The sequence below is a fragment of the Ornithorhynchus anatinus genome, chromosome 12, assembly GCF_004115215.2.
Source record: "Ornithorhynchus anatinus isolate Pmale09 chromosome 12, mOrnAna1.pri.v4, whole genome shotgun sequence".
NCBI lineage: Eukaryota > Metazoa > Chordata > Mammalia > Monotremata > Ornithorhynchidae > Ornithorhynchus > Ornithorhynchus anatinus.
Window position 1 is genome coordinate 21,863,599 of NC_041739.1, and position 14,891 is coordinate 21,878,489.

Genomic DNA, 14,891 nt, shown 5'->3' on the forward strand with positions numbered 1-14,891 from the left:
GTGTCCTGGAGAAAATGCTGACCCTTTTCCAAGCCCTTTGTAGTGTCCTTGCCATCAGTGCCAGGCAAAGCTTCTTCTCCTCCCTCATCGACACCCATGCCCGTCACCCCCGCCGATTGTTCCGGACCTTTAACTCTCTCCTTAGGCCCCCTGTTCCTCCCCTCCCCCATCTCTCACCCTAATGATCTGGCCACCTATTTCCTCACGAAAATCAACACGATCAGGTCTGAGCTCCCCAAAGTCACCCCTCCGCCTCTCCCCTCCCCCCCACCAACCCCCTCCCCTACTTTCCCATCCTTCCCTGCAGTATCCTCAGAGGAGATCTCCTCCCTCCTCGCAAGTGCCACCCCCTCCACCTGCGCCTCGGACCCCATTCCCTCTCACCTTCTTAAAACCATCGCCCCTGCCCTCCTCCCTTCCTTAACTTCTATTTTTAACTACTCAATCTCCAAGGGCTCCTTCCCCTCTGCCTTCAAACATGCCCACGTCTCCCCCATCCTAAAAAAACCCGCTCTTGACCCCACTTCCCCCTCCAGTTATCGTCCTATCTCCCTACTACCCTTCCTTTCCAAAATCCTAGAACGAGTCGTCTACAATCGATGCCTAGAATTCCTTAACTCCCATTCTCTCCTAGACCCCCTCCAATCTGGCTTCCGTCCCCTCCACTCTACCGAGACTGCTCTCTCTAAGGTCACCCATTACCTCCGTCTTGCCAAATCCAATGGCTCCTACTCCATTCTGATCCTCCTTGACCTCTCTGCTGCCTTTGACACTGTCGACCATCCCCTCCTCCTCCATACCTTATCTCACCTTGGCTTCACGGACTCTGTCCTCTCCTGGTTCTCCTCTCACCTCTCTGGCCGATCATTCTCGGTCTCCTACGCTGGAGCCTCCTCCCCCTCCCATCCTTTAACTGTTGGAGTTCCTCAAGGGTCAGTTCTTGGCCCTCTTCTGTTCTCCATTTACACTCACTCCCTCGGTGAACTCATCCGCTCTCACGGCTTTGACTGCCATCTCTACGCAGATGACACGCAGATCTACATCTCCGCCCCTGTCCTCTCCCCCTCCCTTCAGGCTCGCATCTCCTCCTGCCTCCGGGACGTCTCCACCTGGATGTCGGCCCGCCACCTAAAACTCAACATGAGCGAGACTGAGCTCCTCATCTTCCCTCCCAAACCCGGTCCGCTCCCAGACTTCTCTATCACCGTGGATGGCACGACCATCCTTCCCGTCCCGCAGGCCCGCAATCTCGGCGTCATCCTTGACTCGTCTCTCTCGTTCACCCCACACATCCTATCTGTTACCACGACCTGCTGGTTTCACCTCTACAATATCGCCAAGATCCGCCCTTTCCTCTCCACCCAAACGGCTACCTTACTATTACGGGCTCTCGTTATATCCCGGCTAGACTACTGTGTCAGCCTTCTCTCTGACCTCCCTTCCTCCTCTCTCGCCCCGCTCCGGTCTATTCTTCACTCCGCTGCCCGGCTCATCTTCCTGCAGAAACGATCTGGACATGTCACTCCCCTTCGTAAACAACTCCAGTGGTTGCCTATCGACCTCCGCTCCAAACAAAAACTCCTCACTCTAGGCTTCAAGGCTCTCCATCACCTTGCCCCTTCCTACCTCTCCTCCCTTCTCTCTTTCTACCACCCACCCCGCACGCTCCTCTCCTCTGCCGCCCACCTCCTCACCGTCCCTCGGTCTCGCCTATCCCGCCGTCGACCCCTGGGTCATGTCCTCCCACGGTCCTGGAACGCCCTCCCTCCTCACCTCCGCCAAACTGATTCTCTTTCCCTCTTCAAAACCTTACTTAAAAATCACCTCCTCCAAGAGGCGTTCCCAGACTGAGCTCCTCTTCCCCCTCTACTCCCTCTGCCATCCCCCCTTTACCTCTCCGCAGCTTAAGCCTCATTTTCCCCTTTTCCCTCTGCTCCTCCACCTCTCCCTTCCCATCCCCACAGCACTGTACTTGTCCGCTCAACTGTATATATTTTCGTTACCCTATTTATTTTGTTAATGAATTGTACATCGCCTTGATTCTATTTAGTTGCCATTGTTTTTACGAGATGTTCTTCCCCTTGACGCTGTTTAGTGCCATCGTTCTTGTCTGTCCGTCTCCCCCGATTAGACTGTAAGGCCGTCAAACGGCAGGGACTGTCTCTATCTGTTGCCGACTTGTTCATCCCAAGCGCTTAGTATAGTGCTCTGCACATAGTAAGCGCTCAATAAATACTATTGAATGAATAATCTGGGGGATTCTTATCGTCATTATCATTATTATTATTATTTATTGGAAGCAGCGATGCTTAGAGGAAAGAACATGAGCTAGAGTCAGAGGACCTGGGTTCTAATAACTCTGCCAGTAGCCTAATGTTTGAACTTGGGCAAGTCGCTTAACTTCTGTGCCTCAGATTCCTCAGTGGCAAAATGGGGATTAAATACATGTTCTCCTTCTCACTTATTCTGTGATCCCTATGTGAGACAGTGACCGTTTCCAACCTAATTAACTTATACTTATTCCAGTGCTTAGTACAGTGTTTGATGACATAGTAAGTGCTTAATAATAATGTTGGTATTTGTTAAGTGCTTACTATGTGCAGAGCACTGTTCTAAACGCTGGGGTAGACACAGGGGAATCAGGTTGTCCCACGTGGGGCTCACAGTCTTAATCCCCATTTTACAGATGAGGTCACTGAGGCATAGAGAAGTTAAGTGACTTGCCCACAGTCACACAGCTGACAAGCGGCAGAGCTGGGATTCAAACTCATGAGCCCTGACTCCAAAGCCCGTGCTCTTTCCACTGCACCATACTGCTTCTCAGATACCATTAAAGAGATGAAATGAAACTTCAAGATGCAGAAGTCGAAGTTCTTTCTCTTAAATTGTATTTTGTATCTAGTAACTTGTTTAATAGTTCACTTTCTGCATTAGCTTAATCTTTGGGAAGATTTTCAACCCTACTGAGTAATGACATTATTTGGAAACATTGAAAGGAATTGCTTCCAAAATAACTTTGTTCTTCTTGAAATGGGGACTGGGGGTGGAATTCCCATTTTGAGCTTCTGTTAGCATTCAGTTTTTTGAAGTAGAGTTTATTCTGATCCAAATTCAGAAGTTTAGCTTCCTAGAAAACTATTTTTTTTTTTTTGCATTAAAATAAAGCTACAAGTGCTGTGGAATGTAGGAAGAAACGTTAAATAGATGGAGGTATGGTTGTGTTTAACATATTTCTAAACTATGTTGCTCTTAAATCTTTACTTAAATAATATTTGAAAAGATGAAAGCATATTTTTCTTAGACAGTGCTTATATTGTAAAGGTCATCTGTGTTAGCCCCGGGATTCAAGCTGCGCATTGTTTAATAACATATCTGTACTTCATCTCGAGTTAGTTACCCCCTCCTGCAAACAGAGATGCTGTCAGATATCTACAGTACCATTTCGTGGGAGTGAAGTAGCTGGCTCATTTCATTTATTACATCAAGGCATCAAGGGTTTGGCGACAGTCCTGGGGAGCTGAAATGTGCATCTTTTTAGTTCATTGCCTGATAATCATTGGAGTGGGATATGCTTGACATCTTGGGCTCTGGATTTATGCTGAAGCTCCATGCATGACATGGCATCATTGATTAGATGAACAGCTCATTCCTTTTTTCCCCCCTCCAGCTGCAAACTGTATATGTTAAAAAAAAAAAAAATCTCATGTGAAGCATTAAGTCTTGTCATGTAAATGTGGGATATGAATGGATATACAAGTTCAATGGCAACCCTATCATTAAAATATGTGCATCAAAATGTTATTTTAACTAATGTGGTGTATCTGACAAGAGAATATGCTGAGCAAGAATATCACTTACTGTCTTTTTCTTTAGTGGTCTCTATGAACTTTAATTTTTCTGAGCAGAGATTAATCGATGTTGGTTTTGCTCAGGGTGTAGTTGCACCTAGTTCTCATTTTAACAATCCAACATCCCTGAATGGTGGTAGGCTAACAATTCATCCACAAAATTTAGCTGTCCCCCTGAATTTACAGACAATCTAGTGTCCACCTACTAAGACTTCTTCATACTTACAAATTTAGGCGTCAGCAGGCCACTTGCCTGAGTTGATTTTCCATAAATGATGAGGACCTTGCTTGCAGGAGGACATGTGTTCTTATTAGATTTTATTGTGTATATTGGCCAAGAATTTTGAAATTATTTGCCAAGACAATGAAAGGCAGCAGGGGCCGTTTCAGTCGTGAAAGATGCTAAAAACGCACTAGAGATAGAGATGTCCTTTGGTTTAAAGATGATGCTGCTCATAGACTGCATCTGTGAGGCCGAGTGTCCATGAAAGTCCAGCACAACACCTTTTTTTGCCTCCTTGCCATTTAGATGAGCATGGCACAGACACCAAATACTGACCTCTCAGTCCACACTCTCTGGATGCATTTCCCATATGTGTATTCTCTCCCAGTGCTTAGTACAGTAAGCACTTAATAAATACTATTACTGCTACAGATTGAAAAAGGGTATGGCCTAATGGAAAGAACCCAGTCCTGGGAGAAAGAGAATCTGGAGTTCTAATACCGGCTCTGCCACTTGTCTAGTGTAGGACCTTGGGCTAGATACTTCTTTGTACCCAAATTAGCTTATCAGTAAAATGGGGTCTAAGACTTTGAGCCCCAGATGGGACATGAACTGTATCCAACCTGATTGTCTGGTACCTACTCCAGCACTTGGAGTGCCTTACACATAGTCAGGCCTTGACAGATAGTATTAAAATAAAAAAAGAAAATAGCAAAGAGAAGAAGGTGGGTCCTACTGTTTAGCAGGGCATTCTCTTGAGGTGCTTTTGCAATAGTGCAAATGGTTACGCTGAGCCACCCATATTTCTTTTCCTCAGTTCCCATATGCCGAGTGGCATGTGTTGAGATGCGACAGGAAGGATAGGTTTAATCTGATTTTCCTTCTCAAAAAAAGGAAGAAACACACAGTGTTCTCACCAGCCCGGAAGCCAAAAATAGGGGGACCATGATTCCTTCAAGCCCCCTTTTCTGGAATGGGCCACAAGCGTAGCCCTTTTCTGCTGTCCTGTTGCCTGAATCCAATTTGTACACTGTTGTGTAGTGAGATTCATGCAAAGGTGAAGAAAATATTGGCAATCAAAAGCGGTTCAATATTGAACTTGCCAGTTGCAAATAGTGAAAGAATGGGGTAGCGAAAAATTGATTCAAGATATTTGGAATTACATACCACATTTGGTAGAAAGTAGGACAGAGATGCACACTGCCCTAGAAGCACGCCTATTTCTGGGGTAAGCTGTGTAGACTCTGAAGTTCAAAGAAAAAGAACAAGTAGAGAGAGATGTGCCTTGCCCTGCTTACTGTTTACCTGCTCCATAATCTTGGGCCTCAAAATGAACTACTGGGACCCTTCTTAACCACATTCCCACTGTAGCATGTGACTTAGACTCATGAGGCCCTTTAAGACACCCCTATCTGTCACTAAATTTGCCTTTCCTGGCAGGAGACTTTATAATGGCAGCATCCATATTGTAGGCAGCTGAACTCAGGAAGCATCTACCATCCTCTGCACTTCCCCGAAGGCTTGGAAATCCATTCCTCCTGCAGCCTTTGGGCTTCATTAATTTGTGTTGTCGGTGAAATTCCCTGGAGATTGGAATCCATGCAGCTTTCAAATTCAGTGTGTGGCAAACTTCAGAATTATTTAATCTTGAGGGTTACATTTATCTGCATTTCTTAATGCAAGGATAGGTGAGAGTGTGGGGCGGGAAATATGTTTTCTTTTCATGGTATTAAAGCATGTACTATGTGGCTTACTTACAGAGAAGTAGTATGGCCTAGTGGAAAGACCCAGGGGCTTGGAGTCAGAGGACCTGAGTTCTAATCCCAGCTCCACCAATTGTCTGCTGTGTGACCTTGGGCAAGTCACTTCACTTCTCATCACCTCAGTTTCCTCATCTGTAAAATGGGGTTTCAGTATCTGTTCTCCCTTCTACTTAAACTGGAAGCCCCAGGTGGGACAGGGACTGTTTCCAATCTGAACATCTTGTATCTACCCCAGTGCTTAGTACAGTGCTTGGCTCACAGTAAGTGCTTAACAGATACCACAGTTATTATTATTGCTATGTGCCAGGTACTGAACTAAGCTCTGGGGTAGATTCAGGCTAATCAGGTTGGATACAGTCTGTGTCCCACATGGGGCTCACAGTATTAATTTCAATTTCACAGATTAGATATCTGAGGCACAGAGCAGTTTAGTAACGTGCCCAGAGTCACACAGAAGGCAAGGGGCAGAGCCAGGATTAAAACCCGGGCCCTTCTAACTCCCAGGTCCATGTTCTATCCACTAAGCCATGCTGCTCCTAATTGGTTTTCCAATTGAGGGCTTGTGACATCTTAGTCACATCCATAATTAGATGACTAGAAGAAATCTGGCAAGGAGAGGGTGGAGGAAGAGGGCAGGAAGACAAGTTGAAGAGGAGGGAGGTGGGATGGAGGTGCCTGCCCCTCTTGTTAGCATGTAAAGTTCTTTCTCTCCCCTGCTTTCTTTGTTGCTTCTGTCTGGTTCTGTGATAATAACAATTGTGGTGTTCTTTAAGAATTTACTATGTGCCAGTCACTGCACTAAGCTCTGGGGTGGATACAGGCAAATCAGGTTGGATACAGTCCCTGTCCCACATGGGGCTCACAGTCTCAATCCCATTGTACAGATGAGGGAACTGAGGCACAGAGAGGTTAAGTGACGTGACCAAGGTCACGTAGCAGACAAGTGGCAGGGCCGGGATTAGAATCCAGGTCCTTCTGACTCCCAGACCCGTGCTCTATTCACTACACCATCCTGCTTGTGGGGTGACATGACTCTGGGAGGTCCAGTTCACCCTCTGCTCCTGTTATTACTTTTGCTTGGGTTTGCAGCAGCGAGAATAGGCTGAGGTAGCAGTCTTCTACATGGGTCCTGTGAACTGCTTAGCTTTTTCTGTTGGTCACTGTGAAGTCTGTTTTCATTATAAATAAACACATGATGCTTAAATCATCCCAATATATCTTGTTTTTTTCCTTTTAAAACTTCAAAAACTTAGACTTTCTTTACTGGAGAAAACTATTCAGGTTCACTGTTTTCTGAAAAGTCTATTGGAAAAGCATATTTTTCTAAAAATACATATGTATAAAAATGCATTGTTAATCCTAATTCTTAAAAATACACGCAAGCCAGAGCATGTCAGCTGTAGACAAATGCAGTATTGATTTATTTTATTGTCAGACTCGTGACCTGACAGAGGAACAGGATATCCAGCAGGACTTGGAGCCTCTTTTTGCCTCCTCAGCAGGTTGACTTTAGGCAGAGGCACAAGAGGAGATTAAAATTGATATTTAGTCCAGTTATAAAAGTGGGCCCAAATAAAAGCATAGGTGAAAAACCGGAATATTTTAATTTTAGACTAAGGATATTTGCTCTGGAAGGCCTCCAATACAAGCAACACCTATAAGAAACATAGAAACCAACTCCATTCCATAGAGAATGGATTTGTTCAGCAGCATGTAAGCAGTCTGACAAGAACCAGAAAATTGAGGGCGTTAGTGTTCTAACACTGCTTGCGCTAGGCCTGGCTTGTGTGGTGATCCTGTGAATTTGAAGATTTTTGCACAGCTTTGACTCCCCAGGCTTGTTCAGATGGCATCTCTCAGCAAGTACAGGGATACTCCAGGGCGAAGCCCTACTACAGCTTGAGGACAATCAGCACACAACTGGAGAGGGGAGGGACTTCAACACCAAACTCCCAAGATCCAGATCATCCCAGAGAAGGGGAGATTGCTAGGATTGTTTCACCCTTTCCCCTTTCTTCATCTCCTCTGGAAATGGCTCCGGGTAAGACTCCCTACAGTTGTTCAGATAATTTGCTGCCTCCATCCCGAGACTGGTTAAATTTGAACCATCCCTCCCCAAGAGTCAGGGGAAGATTTGGAGGGTAACTTGCTAATGACTGATTCTCAGTCGTGCTGGAGAAGAAAGCCAGTTTCTTTAAATCCCTCCACAAAGGAGTGGTGTGATCTCTCCAGAGGTGGTGAGCGCTCTCACAGACTAACTTCACCAACACCTGTCTTGATAGAGGAGAGCTATTAAAATATTTACTCTATGCAGAGAAGTATCAAATGCAGAGTCTTTAGTCTCTTTTAGCCAGAAGTGAAAAAAGTAGAGATTCTGAAATCCTGCCTTCACCACAGGCTAACCATAGTCTGTTAGTAGTCCTTAAATTTATGGATTACCCCCCATATTTAACAACGTCTACTTTTCTCTTTTGTGGAATGCCTTTTGCGTGGCTTCTGGGATTCCAAAGCCATGGAACTCTAATTTGGAGAATGGAGGCAGAGAAAAGGTCTGCCCATACAGTCTTCTCCCTTAAACATTCTTTTGGCATGGCCTAGTGCAAAAAGCATAGGACAGGGATGCAGGAGACCTGAGTTCTAATCCTGACATGGCCTGTTGTGCTACTTTAGACATATTACTGAACTTCTCTGTGTCTCAGTGACGTCATCCGTAAAATCTGTCAGTCGTATTTATGAGGGCTTACCTTGTGCATAGCACTGTACTAAGCGTTTGGGAGAATGCAGTATACAAGAGTTGATAGACACTTTTGGAGGTGTAATACCTGCTCTCTCTCCTCCTTAGATTACGATCCCCATGTGGAACAGGGACTGTGTCTGATCTCATCGAAGTGTATCTACCCCAAGACATAGGACAATAAGTGCTTAGCAAATGTAATTATTATAATTATTATTAGTATTATGTCCCTTTGTCCCGGTCCCTTTTCAGAATAGCTGGGTTCCCACTAACTGTCATCAGGTGAGCTCAGGCATCTGCTCCTCCCGTTCTGTGGCCCTGGGCGTGCGCCTTAGCTTGTGGGACCTAAGCCTGTATGGTAAGGTTGGTCCAAAGCGTCAGGCCATGCCAGGCTACCTTCTAATTATCGATTAATGCCCCTGGTGCTTCTTCATTTAAATCTAGAAGCCATCAGGAGGGTTGTAGTGAGGCTGGATTTTTTCAGACTAGAAGTGAGTCCAAGCTGTACCAGAAATAACTTGGATTTTGTTAGGGTCACGGCTGTGCATACACAGTTTTCCACATCCGGATGATGGTTCTTTGGGGCTCCCGGGCCTCCATTTCTTCACAACAAATAAGGTTAACCGGGATCACACAGTGGTGCTCCTTGTAAAGGAGACCTCTACTGCTTTTGATTTGACCTGTATACTTTCAATCTTCAGTGCCACAATCTGGGTCTCTACGCCCCGGGGCTGTCTGGGCCAGGATTCTGCCGTGTTAATGAATGCACGGTGGCTCGAGGCACATAACATTGGTAAGAAGAAGAGATGTTGCATGCTTGAGGTCTCTGTAACTCAGTGTGCTAGAATGTGAAAAATCAAAGAGCACAGAACAATCATGGCTACCAATATTATGCTTCTCAGCTATGCCAACATCAACTTCCTGAACAAGTCGCGTTCCGACTATTGTTGGAAGGCTCCAGAACTCTCATAAAGAAACAACAACAACAAAAAAATCTGCCCAGCAGTGCTCTCTTAAATAGTTACGTACAGTGTTTCCATTCATTCAGACACCAGGACGCAGCCTTTATGTAAATCTTTCATCCCTCCCAAAATATAAGCAAGCAGTTTAGATTTATAAGTGCTCTTTGTCTCAGGTTCAGCAGGGACCGTCAAAGCTTTTTCATGATTCTTTGAGTATGGGTCCTCTGGTAACATTGTGGTAATTGTCCCCATCATCCATGGATTCTTGAAACCTGCATTTATGATGATCGCTGGTTCCTTTCAATTACTCAATAATTTTCACACGACTTTCTGCATTTGTTGTAAATCATGTTCAGCAGCCAACTTCTCTGCATGATTTCTCTTCAATAATTAAATCTACCATTTCCAGCTGCTGTAAAATTTGTTGCCCTTTTCTGTTCAGTTAAGTTTCCTCATGCGTAAAAACTTAAGACTTCCTCACACAATTTTAATCTTATTCTGTGCCATTTTATAGGCTAGAGTTTTGCAGTAATAAACTGTGAGTGGTTTACTTTATGACTTGAACTGAAATGTGAATCTTAATGTTAATACAAATATTGTTTTGGGTGAGACAAAATGAGAGGTTGCCCTGCCAGGCTTTCTTTATGTAGTTTTTTTTTCTCCTCTCTTGTCAGAACTATATTAGGATATTTGTGAAGATGCATAATTTCATATACCTACACTCTCCTCCTTTGAGTGCAGCAAGGCAAAGGATATTATGACCAAAGGCCAAACAGTGGTGCTCATGAAGAGGTGTTTTTGTTGTGGGAATAATTACCATGGGGCTTTGGTGGATTTCAAAGCCCCACCATAGGTGACCTTAAATCACAGCAGAAAGTTTTATGTTAACAAACAGCCTTTTGATGTTCGTATAAAGCTTGTGAATCTTCACTCAGTTTTTTGCCCTTTTTTCTTCATTGTTTTATCTTGGTGTGTCTAATACTGGCAGGCGTCTCAAGAAGTTGTTGACTGTTACTATCCAGCCGTATCTCAGTCCCAGGAGATTTTCATGCCTAGAATTCCATGTATAATATTCCCTATGATATCTATGCTTTCTGCCGAAGGCATGCTCCCGTGTAATTCTTGAAGCAGGGTGGTGATTTGAAAAAGAAGGGCTTGTGCTTATTGCTCCTTTTTCTTTGTTTAGTGAATCACGTGGATAGCATTAAATAAAAATCGTAGTTTAGTTGCTTTTAATATTCCGATTCTTTGCTCTAATTCAGGTTCAAATAAAAGATGCGTAGTATATGGTTGAGTTGGCAAGTTTGAGGCATTTTATGGAGCTGACACCAGATGCTGTTATGCTCCTTTGTGCTGCAAATTACATTACATTGCAGAATGCAATTTGCTGACTTAATAAGATAACACGCCATCAAGCTTAGGGTTGCAACACCACACACAAGAACAGAAAACCAGAGTGGGTTCGTTTTAACTATTTTCCTCCTTCATATGCGTGTTGCTTTCGAGCATTAGCTGACGGAATATGATTTTGGCTGCAATATAACTAAGGGTTCTTTTTTTACTGTTATTTTCTGAGGACATGAGTGTGAGAGGTGTGGTAGCTAATCTGATTTGTTAATTGGAGACTTGTTCTGAAATGTATACCGCTGTAGTTTGCAAAGGCTTTAAAAGAGGTCTGCATACCTGTGTTCCAAATGAGACGTGTTGTCATTGATTCCTGACCATAAAGAATTCTTTGGGGAGCCATCAGATCTTACTGCTGTGACAGTGTTTTCAACTTCCTTCAGAGAGTTCTGAGGCTTGTCATCAATGGTATTTATTGAGTCTTACTGTGAGCAGAGCACTGTGCCCTCAAGTGCTCGGGAGAGTATAATATGGCAGAGTTGGTAGGCGTGTTCCCTGCCCACAATGAGCATATGGTCTAGACAGCTAATACGTGAATTCAGAGAGGCAAACAGAAGTGTCTTGAAGAAGCTGGTCAGGAAAACTTGATAACTCTGTATTTTAGTGTTCATCAATCTGAAGGTCCAAGAGTTGCTTGGGCCTGTTGAATTTTTGCCCTGCTCCCATATATCCTTTCTGATCAGGCTCCTTACACTTCATCAGTGAAATTGATTGAGTGCTTACTGTGTGCAGAACACTGTAGTGAGCATTCAGGAGAGTACTGTTGAACAGTGCTGGTAGACACCTTCCATGCCACTCCCAAATGGCTGATGGCTGACTCCAAAGGGAGGAGGGCTGGGAATCCACTGCCCTGGATGCTCAGGGCTATTAGCAAAATTTTAAATATTGGTATTCCAGCTCTTAGTGTGCAGTGTCATGTGCCCTGGGTGAGCTTGGGAAGGCTGAAAGAAAACTTATGGTTCAAAAGAGGTGAATAGCAACTTACCTTCCTTCATTTTTAATGATCATGAAGAGAGGTAGATGAGGGAGATTGCTTTGCCTTTTAGTCCGTTGGGGCCCTGTGGCAAAAGAAGACTATTCATCTTGGTTTTTTTTTTCTTTTCTTTTGACTTTTCCTGGGGAAAATATTCCACTGGAAGCAGCATGATACCCCAGCATAAATTTCCTCTCTCAGCAACCTCCTCCTGCTCGAATGCCCCTCAGAAGAGAGTAATGATGGTGGTGGCCTCTGGTTAATAATTTTCAGATGCTTCTATCTGGCAAGCCATGAAACGAAAATCCATGTTATGTGAATGAGCTGTCACCTACAGAGGAACACTTTTTTTCGAATATAGTCGGGGGGTTTTTTGAGCACCATAGACAATGCAACGATTTAAAAGAACCTATGATACATTTTCTTGAGAAAAATATATATGTGTGTACATATATATGCATAAATATTATATATAATATATATATTCTGTATACTTTGCATCTTCTGGAAGATACATTCATGAGGGCCAACATGTTGCTTTTACATGCCTATAGATCCTATACTTTTCCAGCTGATCTGTATATTCAGGACTCAGTTTAAAGGTTTTCATTTTCTGCCTTCTAAACTCAGTGCTACTGTTTTCTGTGGGGTTTCACTCTTATATTAAGATGTGAAAAACTCCAGGAGTGTGTGGAGAATCACCTATAAATTGATAGGCATGTTTATCCCAAGCTGTTTTAAAATACCCACTGTGAAAAGTCAGGCACAATTGTAAATAATAATAAGCCCCATTCTTTTAGTAGCCCTATTAACTCGAGGAAGAATGAGTTGAGCATTTTGGTAGGAGCATTAACTCATTTGGATAATAGGGAACCATTTAGTGCGTTTCTGTATGCATATTGCGTTCACTGTTAAATGGTTTGCAAGTGCTTGATGAAGGTAATGCTACTCCCAAGATGTCTAGTTTACCAATAGAGGGTAAATTTAGTTAGTGAGAATGGGGCTTATTTTGTACACAATATTTCTTTTGGATCCTACACTGACTCATACTAGGCATGTGTATATATGTATATCTATATGTATAGATACATATAGAAACCCATTATGTAGAATATCATATACTGTGCGTATTATATGAATAGTACATGTATACGTGTGTTCTTATGTGTGTCTTTTCCATATGGCAGGGATGTTAACTGGAAATGAATTGTCCATGATGATGAGTGATAGGGATAGAATTTGGTAATTGAAATAACAGGTAACAGGAAATTATTTGGCTATTATTTACTTTATTCTTAATGCATATGTAGTCCTTTGACAATTCATGCTTTCCAAGCACTTAATGTACAAATTTACAGATTATGTATTTGGCTGTGTGTGAGTGTATATATGCACAATGCTTTTTCCTTGGGAGGATAGGTAGTGGAAAGATTCAGGAACTTTGAATAAACTTGTCTATTGGGCTTCTCTGTTGGTAAGGGAGAGGTTTTTTTTCCCCAAACCTTAAGTTTGAGTACACAAATGAATTTATTGGTGCTTTCTAGTGGCATTTGCAGTGTCTCATGCCTTGGGAGAGAGTAAAGTTCCTGGTTTTGTCTTAAGGCTGTACAGTTGTTGATTCTGCTTCCCCAGGTGGATTGGGCAACTCAATGGCCCTAGCAGTTATGGGAGCATGTTCAGTCGTCAAGAGTGGATTCGGCCTCAGGGTGGTGGAAGACTCTACTCTGGTTTTGGAAACCTGGATTTCCTGATCATATACCATCGAATGAGGATCTCTGCTGCTTTCTCTACTCAGTCACTGCTTCTTCTCCTAATCTCTATCCATATTGGTTCATTCATTCAGTCGTATTTATTGAGCTCTTACTGTGTGCAGAGCACTGTACTAAGCGCTTGGAATGTACAATTCAGCAACAGATAGATACAATCCCTGCCCAACCATGGGCTCATAGTCTAAAACGGGTAGACAGACAGCAAAATTATTGAGCACTTACTGTGTGCAGAGCATTGTACCAAGCTCTTGGGAGAGTATAATACAGCAGAAATGGGAGGCATATTTCTTGCCCACAGTGAGCTTATAGTTTGAGGGGGAGACAGACATTAATATAAATATATAGCGTATAGATATGTACATGAGTGCTGTGGGGCTGAGAGTGAACGTGATTACCCATTACTCAACGGATACAGGTCCAGGTGCAAAGGTTTCTCTTCCATCCTGCCACAACTCATAGCCCTATCTTTTCTCATGATTCGCTTATTTTTGTGTCTTCTGTCAGCACCCTGTAGCCAACCTGCCAAAACTCCAACCAAGGCCAGGAGAGGCTCTGCTAGCTCCTCTTGGTGTTAGGTAAATTGGCTGAAAGCCGGAAGTTAGCAGGAGCCCCTGAAGACAGAAGGGTATTAGATCAAAGTTCAGCTCCACAGGCAAAATAATCACAAGCAAGCATCAAGACCTCTATTTACACTTCAGGTGCTTCAAGCAGAGTAGCAGAATGACCTAATGGATAGAGCCTTGGCATGGGAGTCAGAAGAACCTGGGTTCTTTTCCCGGCTCTGCTGCTTGTCTGCTGGGTGATCTTGGGCAAGTTGCTTAACTTCTCTGTGCTTCAGTTACCTCATCTATAAAATGGGGATTAAGACTGTGAGCCCCATGAGGGACAGGAACTGTGTCCAACTTGATTAGCTTGTATCTAACCTACCGCTTAGTATAGTGCTTGGCCCACTAAGCGCTTAACTAATGCCATTTAAAAAAAGTAATCATTAGGGTAGATCTCTGACAGCTCGCCTCCCAAAGATTTGGGAAGTGCTTGATATTATTCTGTGGCAGTATGAGTAGATTCTCATTCTGAGGGAGTGAGATTCTACAATGCTATCTGAATTGAAAACAGTCTGATTTGCTTCTATTAAAAAAATAGGGATTACTATGGTATTTTATTAAACACTAACTGGGTGCCAACATTACCTAAGTGCTAATGTCAGTAAAAGAT

General features: G+C 43.5%; 1 protein-coding gene across 4 annotated transcripts in view; it reads left to right on the forward strand.

Moving 5' to 3' along the window:
• LRBA (LPS responsive beige-like anchor protein) overlaps nucleotides 1-14,891 on the forward strand; it is a 552,105-nt gene that overhangs the window by 181,324 nt on the left and 355,890 nt on the right. The window lies entirely within an intron of this gene.